Raw genomic sequence first — 25898 nt, forward strand, 5'->3', positions numbered from 1 at the left:
AAAAGAAACAAAAAGGCATTATGATATTTAGGAGATACAAAAAACTGTTACATACAAAACTGCTCCAAGCATGTAATTCAAAGTGGAGAAAGTATAGTACTGTTGTCTATTAAAGTTTTAAAAAAAGCATGTACTTTATTTTAGGCTTAAAGGAACAACAAAAAAATTTTTTGAAACAGAAAACAAAACTATAAATGGTGATCCCTAATTTGATATATGAATGAAATCATATATCTACCAAACTAAGGGGAAAATACTTTAACATCATATCATTGCTTTAAACCTCGAATTGCAAAAAAAAAAAAAAAAAAAGTCAACAAATCTGGTCATTATACTCATGAATGAAACACTAGTAGTTCAACTGAAAAAAAAAAAAGAAAAAAAAGACAAGGGTGCTATGCAGAAAAGATTTACTAGGTTTCAGACTGCTAACCTTAGAAAGGGTTGCCTATAATGTTGACTTCTGGGTACTTGAATTTTGGGAGTGTTCCCATTGTTCCCATGCTAAGAAAGAGTGGTTTACTGTGCCTAGACTGTGCAAACAATGTGGTTACCTGCTTTCCAATTCTTGTATGTGCTGGGCAGAAGGTGCCTACGTAACCAGCCCCCTGTATAAACCTTGGGCATTGAGTTTCTAATGAGTTTCCCTGGTAGACAACATTTCACAAGTGCTGCTACAACTTGCTGCTGAAGGAATTATGCAAGTCTTGTGTGACACTACAGGGAGGGGACTCTTGGAAGCTTGCACCTGTTTTCCTCTGGACTTTGGCTCCATGTACTTTTCCCTTTGCTTATTTTGCTTTATATCCTTTTCTGAGATAAGCCATGGCCATGAGTACAACTATTTGCCAAGTACTATGAGTCTTTCTAGTGAATCACCAAACCAAACCTGGGGGTGGTCTTGGGGATCCCTCACACAGATGAATTCTTGTGTCACTATTTAAATCCAGTCTGAAGTAACATAAGGAAAATCCAAGCAAACATCCAGCATGAGTGAAAAATATAAGAGCAGTAGCATTTAAGGCATTAAACTAGGCAAAGTGACACATTTTATACACACAAAAGCATATAAAGATAGTATTTATTTTTAAATTTTTTTTGGCCATAGTGTGTGCCATGTGGGATCTTAGTTCCCCAACCAGGGATTGAACCTGTGCCCCTGCATTGGAAATGTGGAGTCTTAACCACTGGACCACCAGGAAAGTCCCAATGATATCATTTAAATAAAATACAAATATTCAATGCAAAACTATTTAAAAGGATCAACTGATAAAAACTCAATTGTAGAAGACTAAAATATCATTCTCTTATGGTTACCAGGGGGGAAGGGTGGAGGGAAGGGATAGTTAGGGAGTTTGGGATTGACATGTACACATGGCTATATTTAAAATGGATAAACAACAAGGACCCACTGTATAGCACAGGGAACTCTGCTCAATGTTATGTGGCAGCCTGGATGGGAGGGGAGTCTGAGGGAGAATGGATACATGTATATGTATGGCTGAGTTGCTTTGCTGTGCACCTGAAACTGTCACAACATCGTTAATCAGCTATACTCCAGTAAAAAATAAAAAGTTAAAAAAAATATCATTCTCAGTCTTTGACAGACCAATTAAAGGAAAAGTAAACAGGTATACAGAAGATACGAGTAATAAAGTTGAATAAACAAACGTAAATATAGAAAAGGACCTCCAGTTATGGCAGCGTGAAGAGGTTGGTGATTCTTCTCTGCAAAAGACTTGTATAAACCTGTACAAGATTGTCAAAGACAACCATTTCAGGGTACTAGAAATGGGCCAAATGCAGAAAACAATTAAGAAATGATTACTGTTGAAAAACTGCTAGAGCTTCAGTTAAGGACAAGTGAACTCAGTGGCCTTTCTGCAAGAGGCTATTCACACTCACCATCAACAGCTTGGCTGGTAAAAAGAGTTTTTCTAGTGTATGGTTGGCCATGGAAACAGTGTTGTTTGTTGCCAGAGGGGCAGACAGGATGTGGACCAGTGGGTAAAAACCTGTGACTGTGCTAGTTAAGAGTGGCAAACTCGATCAGGAAAGAATAAGAAAACCCCACAACTCTGCAAGCCTAAGAGGTAGTCCTGTCTGAGGTGACTGGCAGAATAGCTAGGAATTTAACAGGGAGATCCTGGAAACTAGAGAGCCATAAAAAGACTGAAATAAACTCTCCATAAATTCTTGCCTAAGTGGAAAACTATGTGATTGGGTGGGAAAGACCTAAGAAAGTCTGGTAAAAAGTAAAAGCTAAGGATGACCTGAAAACGGACAGCAACTTTGTATGTGTTTCCCAAGTCCACACAGAGATCAGTCTGAGGCCTTTCTGGATTAAGATGTTTGAGTACAATCTCTGCCTAAGTCACTGGTTGGCCACTAAGTTATGCAGACACAGGAACATTCCCTAGGAAGCAAGCTTAAAAATAAATAAAAGAGTAAAAAAAAACTGAGCAGAGACATCAGTGGTTGCATAGGAAGTTACTAAAGTAAAAACAATTCTCAAAAAAATTACAGAGTTGCTACAATATATTTTCTAAAATATCTATTTTTCAACCAAAAATTACTAGATATGTAATGAAATAAAAAAGCATGATTCTTACTCAGGATAAAAGTACAGTAAGTAGAAACTGACACAGATGATACATTAGCAAAGTCTTCAAAAGTAGATTTTATAAATATGTTCAGAGAATTAAAGACAATGACTCAACAGGGAATTTCAAGAAACTATACAAAAGAACCAAATAGAAACTCTAGAGTAAAAGAGAAGATTTGAAGAAAAGAATCAGGGAATATTTTAGATAATATATTGTAGCAAGTCTGGATTCTGATCTATTAAAGAGAGATCAGGGCTTCCCTGGTGGCGCAGTGGTTGAGTCCGCCTGCCAATGCAGGGGACACGGGTTCGTGCCCCGGTCCAGGAAGATCCCACATGCTGCGGAGCAGCTGGGTGGGCCCGTGAGCCATGGCCGCTGAGCCTGTGCTCCGCAATGGGAGAGGCCACAACAGTGAGAGACCCGCGTACCGCAAAAAAAAAAAAAAAAAAAAGAGAGAGACATCAACAGAAATTATCCAATCCAAAGAACACAGAGAACAAAAGATTGAAGAAAAATGAAGGGAGCCTCAGAGAGCTGTAGGAAGATGTCAAGTGCACCAACATATTTGTAATGAGAGACCCAAAGGAAGGAGAGAGAGAAGGTGAAAAGGAAATTGGAAGAAATTATGGCTAAAAATCTCTCATATTTGATTTAAAAAATTAAGCTACTAACCCATGAAACTCAATAAACCCCAAGTAGGATAAATATAAAGAGTATCAAACCTAGACATATCATAGTGAAATTTCCAAAATCCAAGGATAAAGAGAGAATATTCAAGAGAAAGGCTTCCAGAGAAAAATGACTCATCACATGTAGAAGAGCAACACAATTAACAGGTACATCTCATCAGAAACAATAAAGGTCAGAAGGCAACAGAGCGACATATTCAGTGTGCTAACAGGAAAAAAACATCAAGCAAGAATTCTATATCCTGTGAAACTATTTTTCACAAATGCAGGAGAAATGGAAACATTCTCAGATAAAAACAGAGAGAATCTGTTGCTACTAGACACGTTAGGAAGAAATACTAAAACACATTCTTTATGATAAAAGGAAATAATACCAGACAGTAACTAAAATCCACAGCAAGAAAAGAAAAACACCAGAAATGGTAAATATGCGGGTGCATATAAAAAACGGTGTGTACAAAATACACACACACACATTTTTTCTATTCTCTTCATTTCATTTTTAAAAAGTAAGATTATTTAAAGCAATAATTATAATACTATATTCTCAGGTTTATCATAGATATTAATGTAACACGTTTGATGACAGTAAAAAGGAAGTAGGAGAAAATGGAGCTATATTGGAGTAATTCTGCTATATTTTATCAGAATTAATTCAGTATTAATCTTAATTAGATTGTGATATGTTAAAGCTGCATATTGTACTTCCCAGAGCAACTAACACACACATACACACAAAACCCTCAAAAAATACGTAAAAATAACAGAGAAATTAAAATTGTATACTACATTTGTATACTAATATACAAATACTAACTATATAACTATAATAAGTAAAATTTGTATACTAATTGTATCCTAAACAGTCTTCGTTTAACACAAAAGAATGCAGGAAAGGAGGTAAAGGAAAATAACGGATATGAGACATATTGTAAACAAATAGCACAACGATAGGCATAAATGCAAGCATATCAATTATTACATAAAATGTGAATAGACTAACCACTGATCAAAAAGCAGAGGGTGAAAGGGGTCAAAAGGTACAAACTTCCAGTTATAAAATAAGTAAGTCTATATAAAATACATAACCAATAAGGACCTACTGTACAGCACAGAGAACTACACTCAATATCTTGTAATAACCTATAATGGAGAAGTGTATATATATATAGATATACACACACACACACACACGCACGCACACACACATATACACATATAACTGAATCACTCTGCTGTACACCTGAAACTAACACACTGTAAATCAACTATATTTCAATAAAAAAATTTTTTTTAATTGTAAATGTACAATAAACAAACAAAAAAAGTCATGGGGAGGTAATGTACAACATGGTGACTATAGTTAATAATACTGAATCCTGTATCTGAAAGTTGCTAAAAAAGTACATCTTAAAAGTTGTAACATTTTTGGTAACTATGTGTGGTAATGGATATTAACTAGACTTACTGTGGTGATCATTTTACAATATATACAAATATTGAATCATTATGTTGTACAGCTGAAACTAATATGATGTTAGATGTCAATTATACCTCAATAAAAAAATACAAGTAGATAAAATTTTCTTAAATTTTTAAAAAGGCAGAGGTTTGCAGACTGACTTCAATAGAACAAGACTCATCTATAAGCTGTTTATATATTTCTACATGTGTCTGAGACACACTTTAGATTCATAGATGCAAATAGGTTGAAAGTACAGGATGGAAAAAGATTCACCACAGTAACAAGAGTACTGGAATGGCTATATTAATGAAAATTTAAAATAAGGGATACTACTGGAAACAAAGAGGGACATTTCATAATGATAACAGGGTCAATGTATCAGGAAAATATGACAAATATAAATATATATGCACCTTAACAGAGCACCAAAATACCTGAAGCAAAATCTGATGAAATGGTAAAGAGTTCAACAATTATAGTTAGAGATTTTAATATTAATCTTTCAGTAATTGATACAACAATAAAACAGAAAGTCAATAAGAATATGGAAGACATGTACAACACTATCAACCAATTTGACCTAACTAACATATACATAATGCTCAACCCAACAGCAATATACAGTCTTTTGAAACATACATGGGGCATTCTCTAAGACAGACCAAATGCTAGGTCATAAAACAAGTCTCAACAACTTTAAAAGAAGTAAAATCATACAAAGTGCTTTCTCCAACCGCAACAAAATGAAATCAGAAATCAGTGAGTCTTCACCAAGCAGGCTTGGTTATGCAAAATAAACTGAGAGAATACTTATAATACGAAAAGTATAAGAACTCAAATATAATTTGGAGGGAGGAACATCTTATGTTCTGGCATATACTGTATACTTACATACATCAAACTTTAGAGGGAGATTTATAAAACTTTAGGGGAAACTCACTTTCTACACTTCTGTGTTTTTTTCTTTTTTTTTTTTTTGAGAATGCATTGCCTTTATAAATCAAGAAAAGAAGATATTTCCATATTTTTATATGGATGTCATTTATGTCCCTCTACCACAGATCAATATTTGAAGTCAGGCTCCCCTATTATTACAGGAGTATCTATCTGTTCAAGTGATGGCTAAATTCTATCCAGTTTTACTTAACTGGCTCAAAGACTTTTAAAAATACTTAAACTTTTGTCTCTAAGGCGGCCCTCTCCTTAACAGCCATTTCCAGATTACTGGTGCTGACAATGCAAAGCTAAAAAAACAAAAGCAGCAACCTAAGTTAGTATACATGGTCACTAAGGGATGAAAAGCAGATTCTTGGTCAGAATGCCAAGTTCAGGAAAGTAAGAAAAAAATGCTGTTGTGGTTATCAACATTATCCTAAGGCTCTGAGAATATTTTATAATAAGAAAAAAATTCAAAAACATCCTTTAGGTAGGGTAAATCCTATTAATCCATAAATCCTATTAGCTGATTATCTCAGGACAATGTCCATTTACACCTGCTATCCTACTTCAGTTATTAACAGCACCTCCTATTCTACTTTCAGAAGATGCTTACTTGAGTGATAAAATTATATGGTCACTCTACTTCTCTGACCGTTTATAAGGTCAAATAACGCAATGCAAAAAAAAAGAGAATTTTTCAAGCACAACAGAAGGTTTGCTGGGAATCTGGTGAACATACCTAATGGCATCCAAAAATCCAAGTTTAGAAAGTAATTTCATTATAAACAAACATCAAGGGACAACTTTAAATATTATTGGTCAGAGCCTCAGCTTTGGGCCAGGATTCAGAATTTGGGTTAACCAGCAGCTGTCAAATCTTAACTCTACATTTACTTCTATAAATCACATCTTCCATATCTTCCAAATCACATCTTCCATATTGTCCTTGATGACTTCCTTTCCCATAGCCCTTTTGACTTAGATAAACTACTTAGATAAACTACATTACTTTTAGGACAGTTCTGAATTTTACAATTTCTTAACAAACTAATGATTTTAAAATCTCTTTTTATACCCTGACTTCTCTGACTACACAGAGTTCTAGAACTATTCAGAGCAACGGACACCTGATGAACAACTTCCTGTACAATGTGGTTAAAGTATCATGTCCAGACGTTTCCCCAAGGCTTTTCCATTATTCAAATTTTCCATCATTTTGGTGTTTGTCAAAACACTTGCGTTCTTAACTCTGTAACTAAGAATCACTTGTCGTCACTTTTTACCTGTCTTCTTTGCGCCTACTGCAAAATCTTAAATATAGTTACTTTAAAAATTCCTTTGTTGTTGTTATTGAGGAGAAGTCTACTACTCCTTCTTTACTAAGAAATTTCTTCCCAGAAAGGAATGTGGAATTTTGTTTGTTTATATACTTTTCTTTTCTAGGTAAAATTTACATACAGTAAAATGAAAATGTAAGTGTATAATCCTATAAGTTTTGACAAATGAAATCATCCATCTTTAAAGTCACGGAATATTCTTATTATCCCAGAAAGTTCCCTTTTCCTAGGCAATCCTTTCTTCAGGAGCAACCTCTTTTCTGATGATATTTTTCTACCATAAATTAATTTTGCCTATTCTACAACTTCATATAAACGGAACCATACAATATGCATTCATTAGTTTTCAGCTTCTTTTGCTCGTCATACTATCTGAAGTTAATCTATATGTCAGTAGTTAGCTCCTTTTTATTGTCAATTTATATCCCAATGTAAGAAAATATCATGTTATGTTTATCCATTCGCCTGTTGTTGGGTTGATTCCAGGTTCTGACTATAAAATTAAAACAAAGATGCCATAAACATTCTTGTATATATCCTTCTGTGAACAGCAATTTTCATTTCTCTTACTTAAATATCTTGGAGCAGAACTGCTGGATCACAGGACAGACATAAATTTAATTTTATTAAAAACTGTCATGCTTTACTCCAAAGTGGTATACCATCCTATCAACAATGTATATAAATTATGGTAGCTCCACATCCTTGTCAACATTTGATGTTATCAGTAGTTTCAATTTTAGCCATTCTGGTGTGTGTAGTGGTATTTCATTATGATTTTAATTTGCACTTCCTTGATGACTACTGATGTTGAGTGCTTTTTCATGTGCTTATTGATCATTCATACATCTTCCTCTGGGAAGTCTCTACTCAAGTGTTTTGTCTATTTTTTGAATTGGATTACTTATGTTTTTATTACTAAATAATACAGTTCTTTAGGTTTTCTAGATATAGTCCCTTTTCAGATATATGATTTGGAAATATTTTTTTCCCAGTATATGGCTTGCCTATTTATTTTCTTAATGTTTGCTTTTAGTGGGCAGAAGTTTTAAATTTAAGTTAAACCTAAAAATCACCTTTATTTTTCTTTTTTGATAATTAATTTTTTGTCAGATCCAAGAAATCTCTGCCTACTTACAGATCACAAGATATTTTCCTGTGTTTACTTATAGAAGCTTTATAGTTTTGGCTTTTATGTTTAGCCCTTTGGTCCATCTTAGATTAAGTTTTTGTATAGCATGAGGAAAGGTCAAGGTTCAGTTTATTTCCATATATATACCTAGTTGATCAATCATTATTTATTGAAATGCCCTTCCTTTCCATTGAAATGCTTTGGTACCTTCAGAAAGTCAACTGGACATATGTGTGGATCTATTTCTGGATTAAACTATCCTTCCCATTTTCACAGACATTAGAATAAGCACGACAATTTAAAAAAAAAAAAGGAAAAGAAAAGAAAAAGAGAAAGAAAAAGAAAAGGGCTACTGTGATTTAGACTGTTTATCTCTAAGATCAGTCTTGGCAGAGCTGACATTTTTAACAATACTGAGTTTTCCAATCCATGACATGTTTTATCTAATTATTTAGGTTTTTTATGCTGTTGTCAACAGTGTCATTTTTTAAAATGCCATTTTCCAGTTGTTGCCTTATTATACAGAAATACAACTAATTTTCATATTGATTTTATATCCAAAGACCTTGCAAAAAAATTCATCTCATTAATTCTAGTCCTTGATTTGTGGATTCCTTAGGATTTTCATATGGGTAATCATGTCATCTGTGAAAAGAGACAGTTTTACTTCTTCCAAACTTTATGATTTCTATTTTTTTTCTTGTATTATTTCACTGTATCTAGCAGAATACTGTATACAGATCCTAAGTGTATCCTTGCATTGTTCCCCGTCTTAGTGGCAAAGCATCCAAAATTTCACCATTAAGTATGTACCTGCACATAGATTTTTTCATATATTAACTTTGTCAGGTTGAGGAAGTTCCCTTTTATTTCTAGTTTTTGAGAGTTTTATCATGAGTGGGCATTAATACTGTCAAATGACTTTTTGTTATCTATTGATAGGACCATGTGGTTTTTCCACTTTATGCTACTAAATATGGGGAATTACATTAGTTGATTTTTAAAAACAGACTTTCTTTTTAGGAGCAGTTTTAAACACAAAGCAAAATTTAGAGAAAAGTACAGAGTTCCCATACATGCCCTACCTTTACTCTCCCTAAGAGCTTCCCCTACTATCAACCCATATAGCTCCTGCGTGACACACCCAACAGGCTCTCCCACTATCAACATCCCACACCAGAGTGGTACATTTTGTTAGCTGATGAATCTACACTGAAACATTATTATCACCCAAAGTTTATAGTTTACATTAGGGTTCACTCTTGGCACTGCACATTCTATAAGTTTTGACAAACGTATAAGGGCATGTACCTGCCCATCATTACAGTATCACTCAGAGCAGTCTCACTGCCCTAAAAAACCTCTGTGCTCCACTTATTAATCCCTCTTCCCACTAGCCCCTGGTAATAACTCATCTTTCAACTGTCTCCATAGTTTTTACCTTTTCTAAAATATCATACAGTTGGAATCATTCAGTATGTAACCTTTTCAGATTGGCTTCATTCGCCTAGTAATAGGCACTTCAGGTTCCTCCATCTCTTTTCATGGAATTTTGTTATTATTATTAGGCCATGCCACACAGCTTGTGGGATCTTAGTTACCCAACCAGGGATCGAACCCAGGCCCCCAGCAGTGGAAGCGCAGAGTACTAACTACTTGACCACCAGGGAATTCCCTCTCATTTCATTTTAGCTTCAAATAATATTCCATGTCTGGATGTATCAGTTTATTCATCTAATGAAGGACATAGTGGTTCCTTCCAACTTTTGGCAATTATGAATAAAGCTGCTATAAACATCCATGTGCAGGTTTTTGTGAAGAGGTAAGTTTTGAACTCATTTGGGTAAACACCAAGGAGTGTGACTGATGGACTGTGTGGTAAGAATATGTTTAATTTTGTAAAAAATTGCCAAACTGTTTTCCAAAGTGGCCATACCATCTTGCATTCCCACCAGTAATATATAAGTTCCTGTGCTCCACATTCTCGTTTGGTGTTGTCAAGTTCTTGATTTTGGCTATTCTAATAGGTGTATAATGGTATTTCATTGTTTTAATTTGCATTTCACTGATGACATATGATGTGGCATATCTTTTCATGTGCCTATCTGCCATTTGTATATCTTTTCTTTTTTTAAAAATTGAGGTGATATTAATTTATAAGATCATATAAGTTTCAGGTGTACATTATATTTTGACTTCTATATATATTACAGCATGCTCATCACCAAAAGTTTAGTTTCCATCCGTCACCATACAACAGACGCCCTTTACTCATTTTGCCCTTCTCCCAACTCCTTCCGCTCTGGTAACCATACTACTCTGTTCTCTGTATTTATGTTTGTTTTCATTTTGTTTATTAATATTCTAGATACAAGTGAAATCATATGATATTTGTCTTTCTTTGACTTATTTCACTTTGCATAATACCCTCAAGATCCATCCATATTCTCACAAATGGCAAGATTTCATTTTTCATGGCTGAGTAGTATTCCACTGTATATTTTATACACACACACACACACCACATCTTTATCCATTTATCCAACAATGGGCACTTTGGTTGTTTCCATAGCTTGGCTATTATAAATAATGCTGTGATGAACATAGGGGTGTACGTAACTTTTTGATTTGGTGTTTTTGTATTCTTTGAATAAATACTCAAAAGTTAAATAGCTGGATCATATGATAGTTCTTTTTTGTGTGTGTGTTATAGTTCTATTCTTAATTTTTTCAGGAATCTCTGTACTTTTTGCCATAGTGGCTGCACCAATTTATATTCCCACCAACAGTATGAGAGTATATCTTCTTTGGTGAGGTACCTGGTCAGATCTTTTCTCCATTTTTTAATCAGGTTGTTAGCTTTCCTATTTATTAAGTTTTAAGAGTCCTTTGCATATTCTGAATAACAGTCCTTTATCAGATATGTCCTTTGCATATATTTTGCCCCAGTCTGTGGCTTCTCTTCTCATTCTCTTGACATTGATTATTTTTTCAATTATTTTGTTGTAGTAAAATACACTAAAAAGTTATCATCTTAATCATTCTTAAGTGTAGAGTTCAGTGGTATCAAATATTAATAACATTGTTCAATCATCACTCATATCTATAACCCTTTTCATCTTGTAAAACTGAAACTCTACACCCATTACAGTAACTCCCCATTCATCCCTCCCCCCCAGCCCCTGGCAACCACCATTCTACTTTCTGTCTCTACGACTGTTTCTATTGTAAGCAGCTCATATAAATGGAATCACAGGGTACTTTTTTCTGACATTTCACTTATCAATGCCCTCAAGATTCATCCATGTTGTTGCAAATGGTAGGATTTTCTCCTTTTTTATGGCCAAATAATATTCCATTGTATATACAGTTGACCCTTAAACAGCACAAGTTTGAACTTCAGGGGTCCACTTACACACAGGTTTTTTTCAGTTGTAAATACTACTGTACTGCATGATCCATGGTTGGTTGAACCTGCAGATATGTAACTGCAGGTATGGAGGGCTGAGTGTTTGTGAATTTTAGACTGCACGGGAGATCAGCACCCCTACTCCCCGCATTGTTCAAGGGTCAACTGTATACACCATATTTTCTTTCTCCATTCATCTGTCAGTGGACACTTAGGCTGTTTCCATGCCTTAGTTATTGTAAATAATGCCGCAACGAACATGGGGGTGCATGTATCTTATGGAGATAGTGAGTTTGTTTCCTTTGGATAAACACCCAGAAGCAGAATTGCTGGATCACGTGGTATTTCTATTTTTAATTTTTTGAGGAACTTCCTTACTGTTTTACACAGTGGCTGCACTGATTTACATTTCCACTACCAATCCACAGGGTTCTCTTTTCTCCACATGCTTTCCAACACTTGTTATTTCTTGCCTTTTTGATAATAGCCATTCTAACAGGTGTGAGGTGCCATCTCACTGTGGCATTTCCCTGATGATTAGTGATGTTGAGCATCTTTTTGTGTACCTGTTCACCATCTATGTGTCATGTTTGGAAAAATGTCTATTCAGCTCCTCTGCCCATTTTCTAATCAGGTCGTCTTTTTGTTGTTGAGTTGTATGAGTTCCTTACATATTTTGAATATTAACTTCTTATCAGATATATGATTTGCAAATCTTTTCTCCCATTCTGTAGGTTGCCTTTTTATTTTGTTGATTGTTTCTTTGGCTGTGTAGAAGCTTTTTATAGTTTGACGTAGTCTTACTTGCTGATTGTTGCTTCTATTCCTTTGATTTTGTGTCTTCTTCTAGTAATTTAATAGTTTCAGGTCTTACATTTAAGACTTCATTCCACTTTGAGTTAATTTTTGTGAGAGGTGTAAGATAGGAGGCCAGTTTTATTCTTCTGCATGTGAATATCTAGTTTTCCTGAGACCATTTATCAAAGAGTCTGTCTTTTCCCCATTGAGTATTCTTGGTTGCCTTGTCAAATATCAGTTGACCATATATTCATGGGGTTTTTTGTGGGGGTTCAATTCTGTTCCATTTGTTTATGTGTCTATTTTATGCCAGTCTCATACTATTTTGATTACTATAGTTTTGTAATATAGCTTGAAATCAAGACATTTGAGTGTTCCAACTTTGTTCCTCTTTCTCAAGATTGCCTTGGTTAGTCAGGTCTTTTGTGGTACCACATAAATTTTAGGACTGATTGTTCTATATCTGTAAACAATGCCACTGGAATTTTCATAGGGATTGCACTGAATCTATAATTGGCTTTAGGAAGTATGAACTGTTTAAAACAATATTAAGTTTTCCAATCCATGAACATGGGATATCTTTCCTTTTATTTTTGCCTTCTTCAATTTCTTTCATCAATGTCTTGTAATTTTCAGTGTACAGATGTTTTACATCCTTGGTTAAAATTATTCCTAAGTATTCCATCGCTTTTGGAGCCATCGTGAATGAGACTGTTTCCTTATTTTCTTTTTCAGATATTTTGTCTTTAGTGTATAGAAACACAACCGATTATTGTATGTTGGTTTCATATCCTGGCTTTACTGAATTCATTTACCAGTTCTTATAGTTTTTTGTAGAGTCTTTAGGGTCTTCTCTATATAAGATCATGTCATCTGCAAACAGAGATAATTTTACTTCTTCCTTTTGGATTTGACACCTTCTTTTTCCTTGCCTGACTGCTCTGGTTTGGACTTCCAGCACTATATTGTCACACTTGTCTTGTTCTTGATCTTTAGAGAAAAAGCTTTCACTCCTTCCCTGTTGAGTATGATGTTAGCTGTGGGCTTGTTCTTTGGCTTCTTAAGGTAAAAATAGAAATTTATACCTTTTTAAAATGTATATAAGCATTTTCTTCTGATGTAAGTATTTAAAAATGTAAAAGTTTCCTCTATATACTTCTTTAGCTGCACCCCACAAATATTTATATTTGGTATATTTATTATCTTTCAATTTAAAATATTTGTGCTTTTCCCTTGAGATTTTCTCCTTTTACTTATGAATTATTTAAAGTATGATGTTTCATTCCCAAATACTTGGATGTTTTCAGAGATCTTACTGTTTCAATTTCTGATTAAATTCTGTTGTGCTCAGAGAAATTCTGTACACTGTATATATTTCAATCTTTCAAAATTTACTGACATGTGTTAATAGGCCAACATATGATTTATGTTGACAAAGCCTAAGCACGTGCAAAGATTATATATTCTGCAGTTTTGGGGTACACTGTTCTAAAAATATCAATTAGGTATCATGATTGGTAGTGCTATTCTTTTTTTTTTTAATTAATTTATTTTATCTTTGGCTGCATTGGGTCTTCATTGCTGCGTGCAGGCTTTCTCTAGTTGCAGTGAGCAGGGGCTACTCTTCATTGCGGTGCGCGGGCTTCTCACTGCGGTGGCTTCTCTTGTTGCAGAGCATGGGGTCTAGGCATGCGGGCTTCAGTAGTTGTGGCCTGCGGGTTCTAGAGCACAAGCTCAGTAGCTGTGGCACACGGGCTTAGTTGCTCTGCGCCACGTAGGATCTTCGCAGACCAGGGCTCGACCCCGTGTCCCCTGCATTGGCAGGCAGATTCATAACCACTGTGCTACCAGGGAAGCCAAGTAGTGCTATTCTAATTCTCTATAGTTGTACTGATTTTTTTTTCCTGTTCTCAATTACTGGTAGAGAGTTGTTAAAATCCACAACTATAATTGTCGACCTGTATATTTCTTCCTTTAGTTGTCTTACTTTTTGCTTTAAGTATTTTGAACTTCTGTTATTAGGGGCCTACTAATAAGTATATATTAGGATTTGCTGTGTTCTTCTAATGAAGTGCTCTTTCAATCATTATCAAGTATCTCCTCTCTCTGGTAATACTCTTTGTCTTGAATTCTATTTTGTCTGATGTTAACATAGCCACTTCAACTTCCTATTGTTAATATCTGATTGGCATATCTTTTTCATTCTTTTGCTTTTAACCTGTCTGTGATTTTTAAATTTCAAGTACAACTCTTGAAGACAGCACATACAGTTGACCCTTTAACAACATGGGGATTAGGAGTGGTGATATCACCTGAGCAGTTGAAAATCTGTGTATAACTTTTAACTCAAGGGTATAACCCAAAACTTAACTACTAATAGCCTACTGTTGACTGCAAGCCTTACAGATAACATAAACGGCAATTAACATGTATTTTGTATGTTATATGTACTATACACTGTGTTCTTACAAAAAAGTAAGCTAGGGATAAAAAAAGTTATTAAGAAAATCATAAAGAAGAGAAATACATTTATAGTACTGTATATTTTTATCAATACCATAAGTTTACATCATCTGTTTACAAGATGAATCATGTCTCAGTACCTACATCAATATTGTCTTATATGATATTACAAAATGCTTTACATGTTGCGCATATTACTAAAACTAGACATCAAAAAAAAGAAAAGATAATGTGAAAAAGAAATTCATCTTTATTTACAGGTACAATGATTCATGCATTGATAATGAAGAAAAAGCAATACAAATTGCTTTATAGTAGTCTAGTGTAATCAATATGATGGCTTCATGGTAGCCTGGCATATACATTAATGAATGAATCATTATAAAAATTTTATGGCATACAGTTTTACTGTCATAGTCATAATACAGTATTAAAACACTTTCATTTTTAAAAAATTGAGGTATAGTTGAATTACAATATTATATTAGTTTCAGGTATACAACACAGTGATTCAAAATTTTATAGCTTATACTTCATTTAAATTTTTTACAAAATATTGGCTATATTCACTGTGCTGTACAATACATCCATGTAGTTTATTTATTTTATACTTAGTAGTTTGTACCTCTTAATCACTTACCCCTATCTTTCCCCTCCCCTACGCCGCTCCTCACTGGTAACCACTAGTTTGTTCTCTACATCTGTGAGTCTGTTTCTGTTTTATTAGCAACATAGGTTACTTCCATATCTTGGCTATTATAAATAATGCTGCTGTGAACATTGGGTTGCATGTATCTTTTCAAATTAGAGTTTTCATCTTTCCTGGATGTACACCCAGGAATGGAATTGATGGGTCATACGGTAGTTCTGTTTTTACTTTTTTGAGGCACCTCCATACTGCTTTCCACAGTGGATACACCAACTTACATTCCTGCCAGCAATGTACAAGCACTCCCTTTTCTCCACATCCTTACCAACATTTGTTAATGGTGGTCTTTCTGATGACAGTCATTCTGACAGGTGTGAGGTGATATCTCATTGTGGTTTTGATTTGCATTTCTCTGATGATTAGTGATGTTGGGTATCTTTTCATGTGCCTGTTGACCATCTGTATGTCTTCTTTGGAAAAATATCTATTCAGGTCTTCTGCCCATTTTTAAAAATCAGGTAGTTTTTTCAATATTGAGTTGTACGAACTATTTATATATTTTGGATATTAACCCCTTATCAGTCATATCATCTGAAAATATTTTCTCCCATTCAGTAGGTTGTCTTTTCGTTTTGCCAATGGTTTCCTTTGTTGTGCAAAAGTTTTTAAGTTTAATGAGGTCCCATTTGTTTATTTTTGCTTGTTTCCCTTGCCTTAGGAGACAGATCCAAAGAAATATGGCTACGATTTATAACAAACTGTGTCCTGCCTCTGTTTTCTTTTTTCTTTTTTTTTGCAATATAAAATAAACAGTTTTATTTTTGATGTGTCTCCAGCCATCGATCAATGGCCATTTTCAGAGTCCTATTTGGTATAAGTACCAAAGAAGGAAGAACAAGATTTGTCATGGGACTTGTACGTTTCTTTTTGCTGATCCAATTTTCCATTGCTTCCTTTTCGTACGAATAGCCATCTGATGCAATGACAGGATCTTTCATAAGCTCCCTAGTTACTGGACATATAAATTCATCAGAATTCCAGAAGAAAGGGTTTTCATCTTTGTCCTGAGCTCTTCAATTTTCTGCAGAACTTTACTACACAGCCCTAGAGATTCAATTTTCAAATCATCAGCCAGACTTTCTTTTGTAAGATTCAACAGTTCTCGCCCATCAATGTTATTCATTTTGAAAATACCAACAAGGTCTTTTAAATCTTGTGCACAAAGCCAGTTTGAGACATCGTCCTCTGACCAATCTTCAGTAAATTGCTTTGGTTGATCTTCTGCGATCCTTGCTTGGCAAGGTGTTTCCAGATCAAACTGCCAGATACTCACTGTTTTGTCCATTGAACCAGTAGCAAGTAAAAGGATATTGGGTGCAAAGGCACAAGTTGTGACATACCTGGTGTGCTGAGTCAAGGTGTGAAGTATATTCTCAGTATTAGTATCATACACTATGACAGACTTATCCACTGATCTAAGGTATGGGTAAAGGAAATAACCCAAATTTTGATCTGGCAATCCTGACCACATGATGCCAGTCGAAAGAACTGAAGACCTTGTTCTCCACCAGAAACTGGCTGTGAAGAAAAATCGCAGCAGGTAATTCCAAGATCATGTGCTTTTTCACTATGCAGACACCTCATTTTATCATCCCACACTGTTAAATCTCCACATGAGGAGCCAGTGACAAAGAGGTTTCCATTAGGAGAAAATGCACAGGCCACCAAGGAGCCATCCTTAACACTAGCACATCTATATAACTTGTATGACTGTGCATTCCACAAAACAACAGTTCCATCAGCTGCCCCTGATATCAAACAAGTGGAGTCTGGGGAAAACCGGCAAACCCTCACAGGGCTACCACTGGGCTGTTCCATCACTGCCAAAGTCTGTCCGTTCTGAGTATCCCATAAGACAGTGGTACCTGTCTGTTGAAAATGAAGCCAAAATATGCCCTGAAGCAGAGAAACAGCAGCAGTGGACAGCAGAGGTGTGAAACTTCAATGGAGAGTGTGGCAATTCACTGAAGTCACTCAGGGAGTACAGGCGAATTGGTTTGTCCAAGGAGCAAGTGGCCAAGAGGGAAGAGGAGAAGGCACAGCAGTTGACATCATCATCATGATCCGCTAACGTGTGAATTAGTTTCACCATGTTCTTTATTTGAAGTAAAATATTCTGGTGTGGGCGTCCACTTAAACCTCAGCCGTCAAGCCAAACACTCAATTTCCGGTCATACCCCGGATCAACTTGCCATTGTGAACACATGCATACCCATCTAATGCAAGGCAAACCCGAAATGTGCCAAGAATCCTCCAACATAAAGCTCGAGACCTACTCCCACCGTGCCCACGCGGGGACCAAGGATTTGCCCAACTCTTGAGAGCCAACCAGGCCTCAGCGAACCGAGAGACCCACGGCAGGAGCACGGCCGGCGGGGAGCAGGGCCTTCCAGAGTGCGGGGACCGGCGCTTGGGTTGTGGGGGAGGGGTGGAAGCCAGCTGGGGCTTTCACGCCCCGCCGTGAGGCGCTGCCCGGCTCCCAGACCAAGGCCTTAAAACCATGCATCGCTCTGGTCAAGGTCTCAGCAGGTCCCTGTCACGCGCTTAGAACCTGACGCCGAGAAATGGAGGGTTTAGACACCTTCAGCGGGGAAGCTCGGCGGGCTGACCCCAGTCAAGGTCCTCCACCTGCCTCCACCGCTGTTAAACTGGCCCATGGGCACTGCCCCTTTCACCTCAAAGACCCACGACGCCTGGGATCAGCACTCAGATGCCGGCGAGTGGCGCAGGGCATGTGACACGCAGGTGAGGGGGGTCTGTTTTCTTTTTTTTTAAAAGTAGTTTAATTTATTTAAAACTTCATTTTAAAAAATATTTATTTACTTATTTTTGGATAGTTACAGAAGTCAAGGGATCTCGACTTTTTTTTGGCTGCGCAGCATGTGGGATCCTAGTTCTGTGACCTGGGATCAAACCCCCACCGCCTGCACTGGAAGCATGGAGTCCTAACCACTAGACCACCAGGGAAGTCCCTGCCTATGTTTTCTTCTAGCAGTTTTTTGGTTTCTGGTCTTACATTTAAGTCTTTAAACCATTTTGAGTTTATTTCCATATGTGGTGTGAGAAAATGTTCTAATTTCATTCTTTTACATGTAGCTGTCCAGTTTTCCCAGCACCACTTATTGAAGAAAATCACTTATTGAAGAAACTGTCTTTTCTCCACTGTATATTCTTGCCTCCTTTGTTGTAGATTAATCGACCATAAGTGTGTCAGTTTACTTCTGGGCTCTCTAGTCTGTTCCATTAATCTATGTGTCTGTTTTTTTGCCAGTACCATACTGCTGTGATTACTGTAGCTTTGTAGTATGCTCTGAAATCAGGGAGTGTGATACCTCTGTTCTGTTCTTTCTCAAGATTGTTTTGGCTATTCAGGGTCTTTTGTGTTTCCATACAAATTTTAAAATGATTTGTTCTAGTTCTGTGAAAAATGCCATTCGTATTTTGATAGGGATGGATTGAATCTCTAGATTATCTTGGGTAGTATCGTCATTTTAACAATATTAATTCTTCCAATCCAAGAACATGGTATATCTTTCCATCTGTTTGTCTCATCTTCGATTTCTTTCATCAGCGTCTTATAGTTTTTGGAGTACATGTCTTTACCTCCTAGGTTAGATTTATTCCTAGGTATTTTATCCTTTTTGATACAATTGTAAATGGGATTGTTTCATTAATTTCTCTTTCTAATAGTTCAGTGTCAATGTATAGAAATGCAAGAGATTTCTGTATGTTAATTTGGTATCCTGTAACTTTACTGAATTCATTGATGAGCTCTAGTAGTTTTTTGGTGGTGTCTTCAGGATTTTCTATATATTGTATCATGTCATCTGTAGACAGTGACACAGCGACAGTTTTACTTCTTCCTTTCCAATTTAGGTTATATTATTTCTTTTTCTTGTCTGATTGCTGTGGCCAGGACTTCCAATATTATGTTGAATAGAAGTGGCAAGAGTGGGCACCTTTGTCTTGTCCCTGATCTTAGAGAAAATGCTTTCAGCTTTCTATTGTTGAATGTGATGTTAGTTGTGGGCTTATCACATATGGCATTTATTATGAAGTATGTTCACTCTATACCCACTTTGTGAAGAGTTTTTATCATAAATGAATGAATTTTGTCAAAAGCTTTTTCTGCATCTATGTAGATGACTGTATGATTTTTTATTCTTTAATTTATTAATGTGGTGTATCACAATGATTAATTTGTGGTTACTGAACCGTCCTTGCATCAACTGGGATAAATCCCACTTGATTATGATGTATTATCCTTTTAATGTATTGTTAGATTTGATTGTTAATATTTTGTTGAGGATTTTTACATCTATGTTCATTAGTGATATTGGCCTGTAATTTTCTATTTTTGTGGTATCTTTGTCTGGTTTTGGGTGATGGTGGCCTTGTAGAATGAGTCTTGAAGTCTTCTTTTCTCTGCAATTTTTTGGAATAGTTTGAGAAGGATAGGTGTTAACTCTTCTCTAAATGTTTGGCAGAATTCACATATAAAGTCATCTAGTCCTGAACTTTTGTCTGCTGAGAGTTTTGGGGTGTTTTTTTGTTTTGTTTTGCTTTAAATTACTGACTCAATTTCATCACTGGTAACTGGTCTGTTCATATTTCCTATTTCTTCCTGGTTTGGTCTTGGGAGATTGTACAGTTCTAGGAATTTGTCCATTTTTTTCTAGGTTGTCCATTTTTGGGGCATATAGTTGTTTGTAGTATTCTTTTATGATCCTCCAGTGTCAGTTCTGACTTCTCCTTCTTTCTGGCCCTCTTTTTTTCTGGGCGAGTTTGACTAAAGGTTTATCAATTTTGTTTATCTTTTCAAAGAACCAGCTCTTAGTTTCATTAATATTTTCTTTTTTAAGTCTCTATTCCATTTATTTCTGCTCTGGCCTTTATGATTTCTTTCCTTCTAATAAGTTTGGATTTTGTTTGTTCTTTTTAAGTTCCTTTAGGTGTAAGGGTAGGTTGTTTATTTGAGATTTTTCTTGTTTCCTGAGGTTGGTTAGCATCGCTATAAACTTCTCTCTTAGAACTGCTTTTGCTACGACCCATAGATTTTGGATTGTTATATTTTTGTTTTCACTTGTCTCCAGGTATCTTTTGATTTCTTCTTTGGTTTCTTCAGTGATCCACTGGTTGTCCTTGCTCCATGGGGTGAACCCCTACAATCGTAATTATTCTTATTTGTGGGTTGCCCACCCTGGGGGTATGTATAATGATTATAAAGCAACTCCACCCCTCTTACCCATCTCACTGTGATTCTTTCTGGTAGTTTCCAGTCTTTCTCATCAACAGTTGTTCTGTAAATAGTTGTAATTCTGGTGTGCCCATGAGAAGAGGTGAGCTCAGGGTCTTCCTTCAATACAAGTCTTTTTTTTTTTTTAATTGACATATAGTTGATTTACAATGTTGTGTTAGTTTCTACTGTACAGGAAAGTGATTCAGTTATACATATATATATACATTCTTTTTTATATTCTTTGCCATTATGGTTTATAACAGATATTGAATATAGTTCCTAGTGCTATACAGTAGGACCTTGTTGTTTATCCACTCTATAGGTAATAGTTTGCATCTGCTAATCCCAAACTCCCAATCCATCCTTCCCCCAACCCCATCCCCTTGGCAACCACAAGTCTGATCTCTATGTCTGTGAGTCTGTTACTGTTTTGTAGATAGGTTCATTTGTGTCATACTTTAGATTCCACATATAAGTGATATCATATGGTATTTGTCTTTCTCTTTCTGACTTCCCTCACTTAGTATGGTAATCTCTAAGTCCATCCATGTTGCTGCAAATGGCATTATTTCACTCTTTTTTATTGCTGTGTAGTAGTCCATTGTATATATGTACCACATCTTCTTTATCCATTCATCTGTTGACGGACATTTAGGTTGTTTCCCTGGCTATTGTGAATAGTGCTGCTATGAACATAGGGGTGAATGTATCTTTTTGAATTATAGTTTTGTCCAGATATATGCCCTGGAGTGGGATTGTTGGATCATATGGCAACTCTACTTTTAGTTTTCTGAGGAACCTCCATATTGTTTTCCATAGTGGCTGCACCAACTTACACTCCCACCAACAGTGTAGGAAGGTTCCCCTTTCTCCACACCCTCTACAGCATTTGTTATTTGTAGATTTTTTAATGATGGCCATTCTGACTGGGATGAGGTGGTACCTCATTGTACTTTTGATTTGCATTTCTCTAATAATTAGCAATGCTGAGCATCTTTTGATGTGCCTGTTGGTCATCTGGATGTCTTCTTTGGAGAAATGTCTATTTAGGCCTTCTGCCCATTTTTCTATTGGGTTGTTTGTTTGTTTTTTGTTGAGTTGTATGGGCTGTTTGAATATTTTGGAAATTAAGCCCTTGTAGGTCACATCATTTGCAAATATTTTCTCCCATTCTGTAGGTTGTCTTTTTGTTTTGTTTATGGTTTCCTTTGCTGTATAAAAGCTTGTAAGTTTGATGAGGTCCCATTTGCTTATTTTTGCTTTTGTTTCTATTGCCTTGGCAGACTGATTCAATACAAGTCCTGCACACAATATTCCACATGATGAATAATACTTAGGTCATGATGATGATGACACAAATACATCTCATACAGTTCTTGCCGTGCAGTGATCAGATTTTCAGAGGAAGACACTCACACACCTACACAATAGATAAGTTTATTAACTGTATGGAATGATGATTATTTACTATTCACTAAGTGGAAATGAATCATCATAAAGGTCTTCATCCTCACCATTTTCATGTTGAATAGGCTGAGGAGAAGAAGGAAGAGAAGTTGCTCTTGCTGTCTCAGGGGTGGCAGAGGTGGAAGAGGTGGAGGAGGTAGAAAGGGAGGGAAGACAGTCAGGCACACTTACTGTGAATTTATGGAAATACATCATAATTTCTACTTGATTTTTTGCTTTTTCATTTCTCTAAAAATGTTTCTATATGGTACCAATCCTTCTTCCACTATTTGCTTTAGTTTAAGTGACCCTATCATAGAAGGGTCTATGCTATAAAAAAAAAGCAAAAGCAGTCTTGAAAATTGAAAGTCTTCTCCCCAACTGTCTAATGTCAATTTGTTTTCTGACACTGCATCTTCTATGTCTTCTTCTTTATTGGCTGGCACTGATTCAGAAGCACTCATCTCCATCAAGTTGTGTTGTTAATTCCTCTGGTGTGGTGTCTATTAGCTCTTCAAAATATCTGTGTCTTGAAGCCCTTTACCTCCAACCTCTTTTTTTTCCTCCACCTCTACAATCTCTTTCCTTTACTGGCTCTTTCAGGCTTTTTCTATAACAACAGTGACATCTTCAGTGATATAATCCTTCCAGATTTTCATGATGTTTTCTCTATTAGAGTTCTCTTCCATAGCATTGACAATCCTTTCCATAGAGTACCATGTGTAATGAGCCTTAAAGGTACTTAAGGCTACAGGCTGAATTATAGATGTTGTGTCTGGGGGTAAGTAGACCACTTCAATGCCTTTGGAGTCAAACTCATGGGGTTCTGGGTAGCCAGGGGCATTGTCCAATATCAAAAGAACTTTAAAAGGCAGTTCCTTACTGCCAAGGTACTTCCGGACTTCAGGGACAAACCATCAATGGAACCGATCCAGAAAAAGAATTTTTGTTGCCCAGGTCTTCTTGCTGTACAACCAAAAGACGGGCAGCTGGTGTTTATTTTTTCCCTTCAAGGGTCCAAGGTTAGCAGCTTTTTTTATAATTTAGTTAAATTTTTTATTGAAGTACAGTTGATTTACAATGTTGTGCCAATCTCTGCTGTACAGCAAAGTGACATAGACATTCTTTTTTTTTTAATATATATTCTTTTCCATTATGGTTTATCACAGGATATTGAATATAGTTCCCTGTGCTATACAGTAGGACCTTGTTGTTTATGGCTGGCAGCTTTATACATAAGGGCAGTCTTGATCATAAACCCGACTGCATTTGCAAAACAGTAGTTAGCCTATCGCTTTCTGCTTTATTTTTTAAATTTTTGGCTGCATTGGGTCTTTGTTGCTGCACGAGGGCTTTCTCTAGTTGCAGCAAGTGGGGGCTATTCTTCATTGCGGTGTGGGCTTCTTACTGCGGTGGCTTCTCTCGTTGTGGAGCACGGGCTCTAGGTGCACGGGCTTCACGAGTTGCAGCATGCGGGCTTCGTGGTTGTGGCTCGTGGGCTCTAGAGTGCAGGCTCAGTAGTTGTAGCACACGGGCTTAGCTGCTCTGTGGCATGTGGGATCTTCCTGGACCAGGGATCAAACCTGTGTGCCCTGCATTGGCAGGCAAGTTCTTAACCACTGCTCCACCAGGGAAGTCCACCCTTTCTGCTTTAAATCCTAGTGCTTGCTTTACTTCCTTACTAACAAGGCTTTTTTGTTTTGTTTTGTTTTGTTTTACCAGAATAGGGCACTTATGTCTGCATTAAAAACCTGTTCAGGTAGATATCCTTTCTCCTCCATGACTTTCTTAATGGCATCTGGGAAGCTGTTTGCTGCCTCTCGGTTGGCAGAAGCTGCTTCTCCTGTGATCCTGACATTTTTTAAGCCAAACCTCTTTTTAAAATTATCAAACCATCCTTTGCTGGCATTAAATTCTCCAGCTTTAGATCTTTCACTCCCTTTTGCTCTGTCGTCATATAAATGACTTTGCTTTTTCTCAAATCATATCGGAGTCCATAGGTATGCCTTTCTTATATCAATCCTGCACCCACATAAAAGCTGTATTTTCATTATGAGGTAAAAAGATATTTCAAAAAAATGCTAGGTATTCATGCCTGCTGGCATAGCTGCAGCTATAGCTTCACCAATTTTCCTTTTCTTTTTTTTTTTACAATGGTCCTTACACTGTATTCATTTATTTATCTTGAAATAGTGGGCAATCACAGATGAAGACCTCAATCTACAGTACATATCAAGCAATTCAACTTTTTCTTGTAATGTCATGACTTTTCTCTGCTTCTTAGGAGCAATTCTAGCATCACTATGGCACTTCATATGGGCTCCATGGTTTATGGTCTTCCACTAAACACAATGAAAAATACTTGAGAACTGCAAGAGATCACTTTTTACAACGATATGCAATTTACTGGAGATGAACTGATCACATGGAAATGATTACTGTCACACAGCATTTTTAGCAGATACTCACAACACTTGAGCTCATTGCAACAGCATCGGGAGGTTGCTACAAAATTTTTACAGTAGTACAGTGTATACTACAGTTAGTTTTATGAAGCTATGATTTAATATGGCATCTTTATGTTTGCTTACATTTCTCTCAATGGCAAATGTATGGACTGTGTTTGTGGAAATAAGTTTTGATAAATTTTACTACCATAAAATACGGTAGTAAATGATAAAATAGACTATGTCTACATATATCTTGTGCATTCATGACATATCTAACTTTTTAATTTTTTTCAATATTTCACGTCTAAGCAATTCATCTGCAAGTTCTTTCACGTTGTCACAAATTTCCAAAAAAATTTCCAGTGTGTTATTGAAAAAAAAATCCACATATAAATGGACTCACACAATTCAAACCCATCAAACCCATGTTGTTCAATGGTCAACTGTAGTTGAGTTTGACTTCCTTTTTTTTTTTTTATTTTTTATTTTTTATTTTTTTTGACTTCCTTTTAAAAAACAAAACAAACAAAAAAAAATCCAGTCTGATAAGCTCTACAGTGTAGTGTTTAGTTCATTGACATTTAATGTAATTTTAAAAGGGCTAGATATAAGTCTACCATCTTGCTATTTATTTTCTACTCCTCTGTTCTTTCTTTCCTGTCATCTTTTCACTTAACTGAGTATTTGTTAGTCTGTCAAATTTAATTCCTCTACTGGCTTTTTAGGTATACCTCTTAACACTTTTTTAAAAGTAATTCCTTCAACTGGACAGCCAAATGCAAAAGAAGAAACTAGACCACTACCTCACATCATATACAAAAATCAACTCAAAATGGACTAAAGACCTGAAAGCAAGACCTCAAACAATAAAACTCCTAGAAATAAACATATGCAGTATGCTCTGTAACACTGATCTTAGCAATATCTTTCTGGATATGTCTCCTCAGGCAAGGGAAACAAAAGCAAAATTGAACAAATGGGATTATATAAAACTAAAAAGTTTCTGCACAGCAAAGGAAATCATCAGCAAAATGAAAAAACAAATGGAAGATATTTGCAAATCATATATCCATTAATTGGCTAATATCCCAAATATATAAAGAACTCATACAACTCAACAACAAAAAGACACACAACCCAATTAAAAAATGGGCAGCAGAGCTGAATAGGTGATTTTCTAAAGAAGACATATAGATGGCCAACAGGCACATGAAAA

At 36.0% G+C, this 25898-nt stretch overlaps 1 protein-coding gene and 1 pseudogene across 2 annotated transcripts in view; both read right to left on the bottom strand.

Annotated features, from left to right (window-relative positions):
* LIN9 (lin-9 DREAM MuvB core complex component) overlaps positions 1-25898 on the bottom strand; it is a 105958-nt gene that overhangs the window by 39816 nt on the left and 40244 nt on the right. The window lies entirely within an intron of this gene.
* On the bottom strand, positions 2-25175 carry LOC149750431 (WD repeat, SAM and U-box domain-containing protein 1 pseudogene; annotated as a pseudogene).

The sequence above is a fragment of the Delphinapterus leucas genome, chromosome 1, assembly GCF_059928025.1.
Source record: "Delphinapterus leucas isolate spDelLeu-1000000601 "Yukka" chromosome 1, BTC_Dleu_Yukka2, whole genome shotgun sequence".
Classification (NCBI taxonomy): domain Eukaryota; kingdom Metazoa; phylum Chordata; class Mammalia; order Artiodactyla; family Monodontidae; genus Delphinapterus; species Delphinapterus leucas.